The following is a 13748-nucleotide window of genomic DNA, read 5'->3' as shown; positions in this document are numbered from 1 at the left end:
AGTAAGGGGCAGATGCATAGGAGATGTAAAAGGCTCTCTTCTCCTTGTCCGTAAAACCGGCATTCTTTTGTTAGCCATACTTGTTTCCATTTTGGGGTTAAATCCTTCGTGGGGAATGACCTCAGCCGTAACATTGTCAGATAATGCTTTTTATGTTGTGAAAAGTGTTCTAACAAATATGGTTGTGGTTTGAGCGATTGATAAGAACAAATCACTGCCCAAGCTTGATTTTTCTTTGAAAATGCAGTTTTGTCCATTAGCTGTGAGATTTGTTTGGTTGCACTGTTTACTGCATTTTTGAAGCCAGAATAAGAGTTGTTTGTATGCCTTGCCTCTTTGAGGTGTAGGTCCTTGAGTGATTCTTTTAGAACCGTGGCGATAGAATTATTTAGCCTCGCTTGCTTTTCAATTTCTTCCCAGCAAGAGTGGGCTAGTGTGTTGTCTTCTGCTTGCCTCATCCGCCAATAGTATTTGACAACCACCCCTTGTCTGCCTGGTTTCTGGTTTTTAAGCCTGTATTCCAGTCAAATCTGGGCTCCTTACTTGTACTAGTTTAATTCCCATGTGGACATTTTAGCCAAGTTATATAAAAAAATAGATAGATCAGTGTCAAACATGATACAAAGACAGAGGTTTGTGTTTTGTGATTTGGTATAAATCTGTTGAGCAGTTTTTGAGAACTTTCCAAAAATTGGGGATGGGACAGTGTATTGGTATCTTGGCAGTTGGGTTAGAAGGTTTTTGCAACACCTAAATGCAGCTTTGAACTGGGAATGCCATTGGAAGTGGAGAGCCTATCATTTTGCTACACTCACTGATTTGTGTCCAAAAATCAGAAATCCCCCTAAATATGCCAATTTTGAGTGCAGAATCAAGCATGGGCTTTGTTGAACAATTGGAGCTAATGCACATATTGCAGGATGCCCTTTTTCATTTGGGGTGATTAGAAGGGCTCCCAGGAGGGATGTCGGCGGTTCAGATTATCGTCCCTCCCGCCCTCCCAGGTTACTTAAGGGTGCCTCTAACCTTTGACGTGGTATTTGTCTAACTTCACCCTTGAGGCGGAAGCCGGGGGACCTTTGCGCTCTCTTGCGCTTCTTTATCGTCAGCGTATGTTATTGATTGAAAATAACATTCTCTACTAGTGCGTCCCGCGCTCACGTGTGCCTTCGCCTGTGAGCGCGCGTTATTGATTGAAGAATAACTTATTTTAAGAACTGTACATATTTTAATTGACAGCTTTTAAAAAGAACGTTTGTCCCCCACCTGGTGAGAGATTGCTTCGCCCGAGGTAGCTTCACGATCGGCCTCACACAGCGCCGCCCTTGCGAGGCGCTGGTCACTCACTCCACCCACCGCAGCCGCCATCTTGGGCAGGGGAAGTTCTGCGGTTCAGATTATCGTCCCTCCCGCCCTCCCAGGTTACTTAAGGGTGCCTCTAACCTTTGACGTGGTATTTGTCTAACTTCACCCTTGAGGCGGAAGCCGGGGGACCTTTGCGCTCTCTTGCGCTTCTTTATCGTCAGCGTATGTTATTGATTGAAAATAACATTCTCTACTAGTGCGTCCCGCGCTCACGTGTGCCTTCGCCTGTGAGCGCGCGTTATTGATTCAAGAATAACTTATTTTAAGAACTGTACATATTTTAATTGACAGCTTTTAAAAAGAACGTTTGTCCCCCACCTGGTGAGAGATTGCTTCGCCCGAGGTAGCTTCACGATCGGCCTCACACAGCGCCGCCCTTGCGAGGCGCTGGTCACTCACTCCACCCACCGCAGCCGCCATCTTGGGCAGGGGAAGTTCTGCGGTTCAGATTATCGTCCCTCCCGCCCTCCCAGGTTACTTAAGGGTGCCTCTAACCTTTGACGTGGTATTTGTCTAACTTCACCCTTGAGGCGGAAGCCGGGGGACCTTTGCGCTCTCTTGCGCTTCTTTATCGTCAGCGTATGTTATTGATTGAAAATAACATTCTCTACTAGTGCGTCCCGCGCTCACGTGTGCCTTCGCCTGTGAGCGCGCGTTATTGATTCAAGAATAACTTATTTTAAGAACTGTACATATTTTAATTGGCAGCTTTTAAAAAGAACGTTTGTCCCCCACCTGGTGCGAGATTGCTTCACCCGAGGTAGCTTCACGATCGGCCTCACACAGCGCCGCCCTTGCGAGGCGCCGGTCACTCACTCCACCCACCGCAGCCGCCATCTTGGGCAGGGGAAGGTCGGCGGTTCAGATTATCGTCCCTCCTACCCTCCTCCCGCCCACCCCAACCATGGATAAAAACAACAGATTTGCCCGACCGCGCAGCGGGCGGGCGCAGCGGGCGCGCCGGCGGCGCGCCAAAGGCGCCCCAAAGGAGAGCCCGTCTGCGCCCGTCCGCGCCTGGACCGGGCCAAGGGCCACTCCCCCTGGTTCTGACCCCCTAACTCCGCAAAGATATTATACTTCGGACTCGCTCCGGGAGCTGCGTCCTCCTCCTCACCAGTCATGTTGCATTCTCGATCCTCTGCTCCTGATGGGAAGCGCCGTTCCACTCTGTCCCCATTGTAAAGCCTCGCTTCCAACCGTTATGAACCCCCCCTCTATCATCAAGGCTAAACCAACCAAAACCTACTCTATGGCTCTCACCAATGTCCGCTCGCTCGGTAAACACCGACAGGATATAGCGGATTTCATAGAGGATAGAAAATTAGACATCCTATTTATGACAGAAACCTGGATGGACAATTCGTCCGATCCGGATTTAGTGATTGCAGTGCCTAGCGGATTCACTATCCATAGATTAGATCGACAACGTAAGAAAGGCGGTGGTATTGCTATTATTTCACGTGACGCTTTCACCGTCAGAACTAACATTATTACAGTATTGTCCTGCGAAGCCCTACAATTTTCTATTAAATTAACTCCCTCCTACAATTTTAAAGGGATTCTTCTGTACCGACCACCCGGGTCAAGGACTGGATTCATATCCGAGTTTAGGACCATCCTAGAATCATCAGCTCTGGACAGCTCCTTCTCTGTCCTCTGTGATTTTAATTTTCACTTTGTCAAAACCGAGGATAAAGACACAGCCACCTTTTTAGCGGATATGACAACTTTTGGTCTCCCATTGCTAATTAAAAAACCCACACACGAAGGTGGCCATATATTGGATGGCATTTTTACTAATCTGATGGCTCTACATGTCCCACATATCCTTCCCCTAACATGGTCAGATCACCATGCTATCCTGGCTACCTTGACCATCAATAACTCCGGGGCCTACCGGGCCTCCAAATCGTCCTCTACCTCTCGCCAATCTTTTCAGGCGTGGAATGACATTAATCATTCCAGCCTCGAAAAACTTTTGATTAAATCTACTCCCCTCCTATCTGCCGACCCCAATATTGCCATTATGCAATTCAATAAATGGGTGGGCTCTGCTGCCACCTCTCTGGTCCCGATCAAACAACACTCTCGTAACAGGTCCGCCCCTTCAGCCCCCTGGTTTTCCGAGGCCTTAAGATCACAGAAGCAGCAGTGTAGAAACAAGGAGAGGCATTGGCGGAAAGATTATTCGGCAGAGGCTAAAATAAAATATAAAGAATCGTTGGCTACATACAAAATAATGATTAGTGATGCCAAGAAAATCTTTTACAGTGATAGAATTGAACAAGCTAAAAATTCCAACAAGGCATTATACGAAACCACCAAACAGTTAGCCGGTCTCTCCCAAAATTTGACTCCCCCTCCTTCCCAATCTCTTTGCGATGCCTTAGCCAATTTTTTCTTTAACAAGGTCAATGACATTTACTCGGTTTTCCCCAACAATATCAATACTCCTTCTAAGATTTTCACTACATCCCGTACTGGCCCAACTCTTTCTCAGTTCGCAGATATCTCCAGTACCCAGACTGCGGATATCCTATCCACCATTAGATCGGGCTCCGCTTTGGATCCATGTCCGGTTAAAGTTTTACTACCTGTCATTGAGGCTGTTCTTCCCGCCATCACTCTGATTTGTAACTCCATGTTCAGTACTGGCATTTATCCTGCCCCTTTAAAAAAAAACCTTATCAAACCATTGCTAAAGAAGCCACACCTTGATATGGAAGAGTTAAAGAACTACCGTCCTATTGCCAGCCTTCCTGTTCTGGCAAAAATAGCTGAAAAAGCACTGAACCAACAACTCACGGCTTTCTTAGAGGAACATCATCTTCTGGACGAATCCCAGTTTGGCTTTCGCAAATGCCATGGGACAGAGACGGGTTTGATAAAAGCCGCGGATGATATCAGAACCATCCGTGATGCCGGAGGGACAGCAGTTTTAATACTGCTTGATTTATCGGCAGCTTTCGACACGGTCGATCATGCTACCCTGATCGACCGTGTCGAGAACATGGGTGTTCTTCATAATGCGAAGAAACTTCTGGCCTCTTTTCTGGCTGATCGGACTCAGGTGGTTACCTTGGGATCTTTCCATTCGCCTACCCTGTCTCTGCCATGTGGAGTACCGCAAGGCTCATCCCTAAGTCTGACACTTTTCAACATTTATGTGTCGGACCTCGCCAACATCATTCGTGCCCATGGGATGAGCCTTACGTCCTATGCAGATGACACCCAGTTAGTCCTTGCCATCAAGAATGACGGCCACAAAAGAGCAGATGACCTCAACTTAGGCATGCGGGCAATTGGGACCTGGATGGCTTCCAATTGCCTAAAATTGAATTCCGAAAAGACGGAAGTAGTAATCTTTGGACATTTGATCCCGGAATGGTCTCCGCGTTGGTGGCCTTCGTCATTTGGCCCCCCTCCCGAGCCGGTTGTCAAGGTCAGAAATTTGGGAGTCATTTTCGATGATCGCCTCACTTTTCTTTCACATGCCAAGCAGATCACCTCCTTGGCCTTTTTTAAACTAAGACTCATCAAGAAAATCCTTCCCTTCCTTACCGATACAGCTGGCAAAACCTTGGTTTCCTCTCTGGTATTATCCACCCTTGATTACTGCAACGCCCTGTTCTTGAATGCTCAAGAAGGAGTTCTGAACAAAATGCAAATTGTTCAAAACTCCGCCGCTAGGCTACTGGGAAGACTTCCCAAATATCACTCTGCCTCGAATACCATCAGAGATTTACATTGGCTACCTATTAGAAATAGGATAACATTTAAATCCCTCTGTATAGTCTACAAGGCCTTGCATAAACTGGGACCAGCTTTCCTTGCCCAAAATCTCATCCCCTACTGTCCTTCCAGAACACTACGCTCCTCCAGTCTAAATGACCTCGTGATTCCCCGTACCAAATCGGTAGCATGGGGTGACAGAAGATTCCTGGTGTCAGCCCCCAAGCTCTGGAACTCTCTGCCTCACTCGATTAAAACAAGCCCTTCGCTATGGTCCTTCCGTAAACAACTTAAGACCTGGCTTTTTAATCAGTAAATACAGCCTTTTTAATCAGTAAACATGCTCTTCCCTCTTGGGTCAATCACTGCAGATACTTTAGCGCCGAGACGCCCACGGGCCATTGTTAGCGCTTTATAAATGTTATTAATAAATAAATATAAATAAATAAACGCATGGTTTTACATCACATGCTTTTACAACGCGTTTTTTACAACGCATAGTGCTTTGGGTCGCTGGATAGTGAATAGTTTAATTTACTATTCCAACTCCAGTCCCCGTGGATAGTAGGGAAGGTTATTGGATAGTAAATTAACCTATTCCCTATCCTAGAGCGCCCCCCAGCGCAATGCGTTGTAATGGTTTGCGTTGTAAAAACTGCGATGTAAAGGCACTGCGTAGTAAAAGTTGCGTTGTAAGTGATGTTTCCCTCCCAGGAGTATGCACGACTCTAAAATTACCAAAACCGAATACAATTAAGCAAAACCAAGCACTAGGCACACACTTCCTAGGCAAGACTTCAGGTTCGAAAACTCTGCCTTTAAAAGTTAGCTATCCGTGTTCTGAATGCTTTGAACATAGGGTACCACCTTTCCCCCCAAAAAATGCCAGCCATTTGTTTATGTTTTTGCAAAGGCCTGGACAGGATACCCAAGTAGAACTTTCTATAGAATTGTCCGAACTCATGTTTAACATGGCCTTTCTGTCCTTGATAACTTTAATTATAAGTCAAGAGTCATTTAGGGAGCTCTAGAACACATTTTAAAGTGCTTTCTAATAATATTTGGGAATTTAGGTACTGGATTTAGGTGATTTTCTTAGATTTTGTATTGGTGTGGACATTCAAATGCCGGTTATGGGATAGTAAAACGGGCCAGCCAGGTGGCAACCCTATTTCCACACCATTTTGCAACTATTACGCACATGCCAACATTTTGAAATCAAGTAGGAAGACTTTTTTTGTTGGGAATGTTTTTAGTTATTTCATCAAAATGTGCATTACAAACATTGTACCAATGCCCGGCCACTCACTGGTAATATTCATTACTCCGAGTCCTGGTCTCCCCATCCCATTCCTTATCAGTGAGCAGCTAGTCTGCTCCACTGCAACCTATTACCTAGCTGAGCTTTTGCACTTCCCCCAACATGGCGTCACCATCACGTGACAATAAAGGGGGAAGTGCCGGGGAGAAACATCCTGGGAAAACTAAAGAAAACAATCCCAGAAAGCAAAACAATCACCCCAAGGAAACAATGCAACCCAGGGAGGGAGGGAAGGGCTCAGGAATGGGATGGGGAGACCAGGACTCGGAGTAATGAATATTACCGGTGAGTAACCGGGCATTACCTCCTCGTCCTGTCTCCCCGTCCCATTCCTTATCAGTGAGCCCATACACAAGCCCACGGTGATTGTAACAAAAAACAGACCAGAAAGTGCAAGAAAAACAGGTCTATTTAATCAACAGAAAACAGTACATATTACAAACCATGTACCGCAGACAGGACATGAGCGCCAATGGCAGCAGAGGCTGCCATCCCCAACTGATGACGATAATGCGAAACAAACGTATGGGGAGCAGCCCACGGGCAGCATTACAAATGTCCCTCAAGGAGGCCCCCTTGAACATGGCCCAGGAGGAGGAAACGCCCCTGGTCGACCTACCCTGAACAGAAGAAGGGAGAGGACAGTGGGCAGAATCGTAAGCAGAAACCACAGCACCCTTGACCCAACGAGTGAAGGTGGCAAACAAGGAATCAACCTTACGGAAACCAGAGGTCCGTTCCAAGTAGATGCGGAGAGCCCTCAGCACATCCAACGAATGGAGGACCACCTCAGGAGAGGCAGGACCTGGAAAAAAAAACGGGAGAACAATATCCTCCTGACAGTGAAAAGAAGACAACACCTTAGGCAGAAAAAAGTGACTTGGGCGGAGAATGACCTTGTCAGTGCAAAAGCGCAAAAAGGGGGGAGAAGCCATCAAAGCCCCAATCTCACCAACCCTCCGCCCAGAAGTAATGGCCACCAGGAAAAGAACTTTAGCCGAGAGGAACTTCAGGGCCACGGAGTCCAAGGGCTCGAAAGGGGGGCCTGTCAAGGCCTGGAGAACCAAGGGAAGATCCCAAGCGGGAACAGGAGAGCGAGAAACAGGACGCTGAAGCAAAAAACTCCGCAGAAGGCGAGCCACCAACGGGGAGACAGTGGACACAGAAGAACCCCGAAAGGCAAGAATGGCAGCCCACTGTGCACGCAGGGAAGAAACCGCAAGCCCCAAGACGAAACCATCCCTCAAGAAGTCCAACACCCTCACAGCCTCACAGGAGGCAGAAGAGAGACCCTTCCCAAGACACCAGGAGGAGAAATTCTTCCAATGACGGGCATAGGACTTCAAGGTGGAAGGGCGCCGAGACAGCTGTAGACACCGGGCCACTTCCACAGAGCAACCCTGACCCAGCAAACTCAACCTCTCAAGTGCCAAACCCCCAGCCGGAGGCGGCGCAGGGTGGCAATCCCGAGAAGAGGAGCCCGCAGAGGGGGGGGGGACACATGGGAAACCTCAAATGGGGGCAAACAGACAAGGTCAGCAGCAGGGGAAACCAAGACTGACGAGACCCCTCCGGCACCACCAGGAGAACCTCCGCCCAGTCCAATGAACCTTCCGGTAGACCCGCGGAATTAAGGCAAACGGAGGGAATGCAAACAGCAGCCCCGGCGACCACAGAACTGAGAAAGCATCGGTCGCCCACGCCAACCGGGAGGGGACGAGGCTGCACAACTGAGGAAGAAGGGCAGAATCCTATGAGGCAAAGAGATCCAGCCAAGGACGGCGGAACCCGAGGACAATCTGATCGAACAGAACCGGGGACAGACAAAGAGACATAGAGGACGGGAACACCCTACTCAAAGAGTTTGCAGGCCCATTCACCATCCCCGAAAGATAGACCGCCGTCAGAGACAAGAGACGCATCTCGGCCCAAAGCCCGATCTTCCTGGAGAGGAGAAACAAAGACCAACACATGCCGCCTTGCGGATTGATATAAGCCCGAACCACCTGGTTGTCGGTCTGCACTGAGACCGCCCGACCCAGAAGGAGAGGATGGAACCACTGAAGAGCCAACCAAACCGCCCTCAACTCTTCCCAGTTTGAGGACTGGAGGGACTCGAAATGGGACCAACGACCCTGAGCCTTGGACACACCCAGGACGGCACCCCAACCCAAGGCACTGGCATCCGTAGACAACACAACCACAGTCCGAGGAGGAAGGAGATCGAACCCCTGGGAAAGAGGGTGAGGGGACAACCACCATTGGAGATCCACCCGAATCCCCGGAGAGACAGGTATCAGAGACTCGTAGTCCAGGGAGGCAGGATCCCAGTGCGACAGGACATGATGCAACAGGGGATACAGATGCAGCCTGGCCCAAGGAATGAGATGCAAAGTGGACACCATCTCCCCTTGACTCCGGAACCAGAGACGGGCGGACACCTGGGGCTGGGACAGAAGCCAAGAAAGGTGACGAAACAAAGTCAACTGGCGCTCCAGGGAGAGGAACACCATGCCCAGATCCATGCGGAAGAGAGCCCCCAGGAACTTCCGGGACTGGGAGGGCACCAGGGAGGACATCCGGTGGTTGATGAGGAACCCAAAAGAACCCAGGAGAAGACACACCTGGTCCACATCCGACAGAGACTGAGAAAAAGAAGGAGAAACAATCAACCAGTCATCCAGATAGGGAAACACCTGTAGTCCCCTGGAATGAAGAATACCCACCAGAGGGGCCAAGAGCTTGGTGAAAATCCTGGGCGCCAATGAAAGGCCGAAGGGGAGCACCCGGAACTGGTAGTGACGAGAACCCACAGCAAACCGGAGAAACTTTTGGTCCGTCGGATGGACAGGAACGTGCAGATATGCATCTATCAGATCCAGGGACGCCAGGAAGCACCCCAGAAGCACCAGAGGCAGGATGGACAGCAGAGTCACCATCTTGAATGGATGACGGAGAACGAAGCGATTGACCCGCTTCAGATCCAAAACAGGACGCAGATCCGAAGTATCCTTCTTGGAGACCAGAAAAAGGATCAAGGAACAACTCTCGCCCCTTTCCAGAGAAGGGACCTCCACAACAGCCGTTTTCTCCAACAGAATCCGCACACCCGCCAACACCGCCTCCCTCCGCAGAGGAAGACGGGGCAAGGGAGTCAGAAGGAAGACTGTAGGAGGAGGAGAGGAAAACTCCAACCGGCAACCCTCGAACACAGTCCGAACTGCCCATGCATCTGAAACTGACAACCACTGGGACAGGAAGGACTGGAGGCGACCACCAACTGGCAAAGGCAGACAGGCATTGGGAAGAGGAGAAAGTGGTGGCAGCAACACTGGCAGGGGCCTGGGACTTGGCACCTCTAGGGGCCCCCCGGCCACGACCCCTGCCTCGAAAGGGCTGCGAGGCGCCCCGAGCAGGAGGCCCAAAGGCTCGACGGTAGCCAAAACCACGTCCCCGAGAAGGAGGGTGGACTGGAGTCACAAGCATGCGGTTCTCAGCCGATTGCTTGACCATCTCCTCAAGCCGAACACCTTGGAACCCCCAAAAGGCAACTTAAGGAGGACCGACTTCTGTGAAGACTCAGCCTTCCAGGAACGCATCCAAATATGCCGACGTGCCGCGATGGAAGCACCAGAAACAGCCGCCGCCGCACTCAAATTGTCAAAGGAAAGATCCGACAAGTACCGCACCTGCAATTCCATCATAGACAAAAGAGGGTTGGCATCCTCACTGTCCTGCAAAAGAAGGGACAGAGCTTGAAAATCCTTGAGGAGCGACTGGAGCATGTAGTTAAAATATGCAGTCGCACGGACAGAAAAATTATAAGCAGCATAAGAACGCTTCACTGCCCGCTCAACACGCTTATCCACAGCATCTGCAGGAAGGGTGTCATCCGAGAGGACCAAACCCTGAGAGGAAAGACCAGTCATTAAATTGTCGACCTTCACAGCCTGAAGAAACTCAGCAGAAAAACCCTCCAGAGGGTAACGCCTGGACAAGAAGCGAGAAAAAGCGGACTTGTCCACCTCCTTCCACTCGTGATCCAGCACCTTGCGCACAGCACCGTGCAATGGGAAGGAGCCATGAGCCGGCTGGTGATACTGTGTAAAGAAGTCATTCTCAAGAACATCCGTAGCAGGAGGAGAGAAACCCAAATTGTCCCGTACATGGGCGAAGAGGCCAGAGAGCTCAGCACCCTGAACAAAGCGCCCCCGGGCACCCTCATCCTCATCAGGACCACCTCATCATCCGGAATGGCCTGTGGATCCACAGGACCACGGGACACCTTGGAAGGAGGCCCAGCAGCATCCCTAGCCAGGAAAGGAGCAGCCACAGCCTCATTAATCAACAGGCACAGGGCATCCAGAGGGGCAGCAGAGGACGTGGCATCCGCGTCCATGACAGCAGAAAACAGCATCCAAGAACCAAAAACAGGCCCTCACAGAGGACGAGGGCATGTAAGAAGGACCCCAACTTAAAGGAACGAAGTCCCGAGGACTCGAGCTTCTGTGGGACAAGGAAAAAAAAGGGTCCGGACTACAAAATACAGCCGACCGCCCGAAATTCGCCCCCCAGGATCCAACGGATCAGATGGGCCACATAAAACACCGCCGCAACCCTCCGCCCGCTAAAGCAGGGCGCCCGGGATCGGCAACAGGGAGAATCGGCCGCTGAAGCAGGCTGCGACCCCCAGGTGAGCGCGGAAAACCCAAGCGGCCGCTAAAGTGAACCGCGACTAAAACAGCAAGGGGGCAAAGCAACAAAATACAAAAAGGCGGCCGTTGAAGCAGGTCGCCGCAACAAAAGGGAAAGAAAAAAAGTTAAACACTCACCCACAGCACAGCTAGGCAACCGAAGGCAAACTGCAAATGCAAAAAAAACTAACAGGATGTTTCTCTCCGGCACTTCCCCCTTTATTGTCACGTGATGGTGACGCCATGTTGGGGGAAGTGCAAAAGCTCAGCTAGGTAATAGGTTTCTGTGGAGCAGACTAGCTGCTCACTGATAAGGAATGGGACGGGGAGACAGGACGAGGAGGTAATAATTAATCCGGGTAAGTGAGTCAACATCTCAGATGTCATTATACAGGAATACGTATACATGCAAAGGGACGATTGTGAACACAAAAATAGAGTAGGAGTAATAAATGGCCTGTAATACTTACGCTCCTGAACACCCCACCCCTCCTCTTGGACCTGCGTGTGACTGCTGAGCCTCAGAATCATGCCCGTCCACCCCAGAGCCTCCTTCCTCCTGACTGAACCTGTCTAGATGCCCATTCCATGTTTGCAGGTCCTCCTCTGCCTTCTCATAAGGAGAAAGACTTTTAAAGAAATCGTGGGAATTTATTTTCCCAATTGACTTACATTGATGTGAAGGAGATTTTAAGCGGGAGACAGCTACAATAAAGCCCTTACGGACTCAACAAATCAGATGTCTCTGACCGGAATCAGGTCTGTTGGCGTGTATGCTATTATCTTTCTGAGGGCTACTTGGTTTATCAGCTGCCACTTCCTTTCTGATAGGGGCGGTGTAGGGAGTACTTTCGGAGAGCTCTGACTTCCGTTTACTGTGGGCATCATTCTGGTATGCTCTCCTCTCCTTTGGTGTGAGATGCACGTGCAGTAGCTCTGTTTAGATTACTTCTTTCTAATAAATGGCAAGTTATTTAAAGCATGATCTATGTCTGGAATTCCGTTTTTGAAAGTTAATAAGAAACGTTTAATAACTATGCCAAGTTCCCAATCCAAGATGGTGAAACGAATGCTTCCTTTCTGGTAGGATCACTCCCAGGTCACAGATACCATTTCCCTTTATGAGACAGAAGAAGCCCTCAGTGCATCGCAACTGTGCAATTCCTTGTCTTCAAATTAGGAGACCTATGTTCATCAGGAATTCTGGATTCTTCTTCTGATTGGACAGTTGGGAATAAAGAGTTTTTTTTAGATTACCGTGTGTTTCTCCCTCTCGGGTCATAACATTTAGATTCCTACTTTTTTCTTGGCTCCTGCTCTCAGTTAGGAGAAAAGAATAGAAGAAAGGCGATGCTGGCCATTTCTGCAAGATAGGAGGAAGCATATCAATCGTTACAGCAAAGACCAGGGGCCTTATTTATGAAGGCCTTGCGCCGCCGGTGCGTCACTTTTAACATAGGAAAAAATGACGCACCGGTGGCGCAAGGCTTTCATAAATGAGGCCCCAGGCCTCTGCAAGGATACAAGCTGTGGCCAAAGGCACCATCTTTTGACAGCTTGCATAGATGAAGGCCAGGCCGAGGAGCCATTGGATCTGGGATACTCAGCATGGTTATAGAGCTCGATCAATGGGCACTGAAAGTGGGGTACCTAATACAGGGCATGGGTGCAGGTGATGCCTTGGGACATCTCAGCATATCTGCAGGCCATGCTCAGTGGGCATTTGATATAGATACCAGATTTGGGCATATAACACATATCAGTGTAAACCCGAAAATCAAATACAACTCTTTTAATTGATTTCAAGCTAATTGTGTGTATGTTTCCAATCTAAATTTTACATATGGATGTTTTAGCCAAATGTTACAGAAAAATACATAGGACATGTCAGCAGCAGAGTGTTATGTGTTTTTTGTGAATTATGAATCTGCATGCCTTAAGCAATTTCCCCAAAACTGATGTTAACAAATGCATAGATATCTTGATACTTGGGTTCTTGATCTGCAGGTACCTAAAAATAAACTCATAATATGGTTGCCTTTTAAATGCTTATCTTTTTGCTGTCCTTCACTATGTGCAGTTCACAAACCTATACGAAGTTGACCGACCCCCAGCACTGAAAAAAAAAAAAAAATTCCCAACGGGGTATGGCAATAAAACAAATTACATTTTTAATTTGTTTTTGAGGGTTGTGGTCAAAGGATGACTATCCAGTTTTTGTCTCTGGGGAACAAAGCATAGGGCACTGTGGAAGGGATGTGGCCATAAACCATACACTGTGCCTGCTGGGCATAACTAAAGACCATGTCTAGATGGAACTGCGATGGCAGTGCAAGGCTTTTCTGCAGGCCACCCAATAGGGGCACTCAGGTGGCGAACCGGCCACAGGAGTGACCTGAGGTAATTGCCTGTGCATACTGGGCACAGTCACAGCCAATACCCTTCAGACATTGGGACTGCAGTTCTTGGGAAGGCTCAGTTGCAGGCAATGCCTAGTGGGCACTGAAGGAAGGAAGGGAATTATATTCAGAGTGTGGCTTCAGGCTGCACCTTATGGCTACTGGTTACTGCTGCAGGTAATACCCAGTGGATATTTGGGCTAGGGCAAAAGGCAGGACAGCACACCAAACATAGGG

The 13748-nt window shown here is 49.1% G+C and overlaps 1 protein-coding gene across 1 annotated transcript in view; it reads right to left on the bottom strand.

Moving 5' to 3' along the window:
* Positions 1-13748, bottom strand: part of LOC144753518 (uncharacterized) — a 166318-nt gene that overhangs the window by 116876 nt on the left and 35694 nt on the right. The window lies entirely within an intron of this gene.

Source organism: Lissotriton helveticus, chromosome 5_1 (genome assembly GCF_964261635.1).
Source record: "Lissotriton helveticus chromosome 5_1, aLisHel1.1, whole genome shotgun sequence".
Taxonomy (NCBI): Eukaryota; Metazoa; Chordata; class Amphibia; order Caudata; family Salamandridae; genus Lissotriton; species Lissotriton helveticus.
The sequence above is the reverse complement of the archived record's forward strand: the minus strand, read 5'-3'. Positions and strand labels throughout refer to the sequence as shown.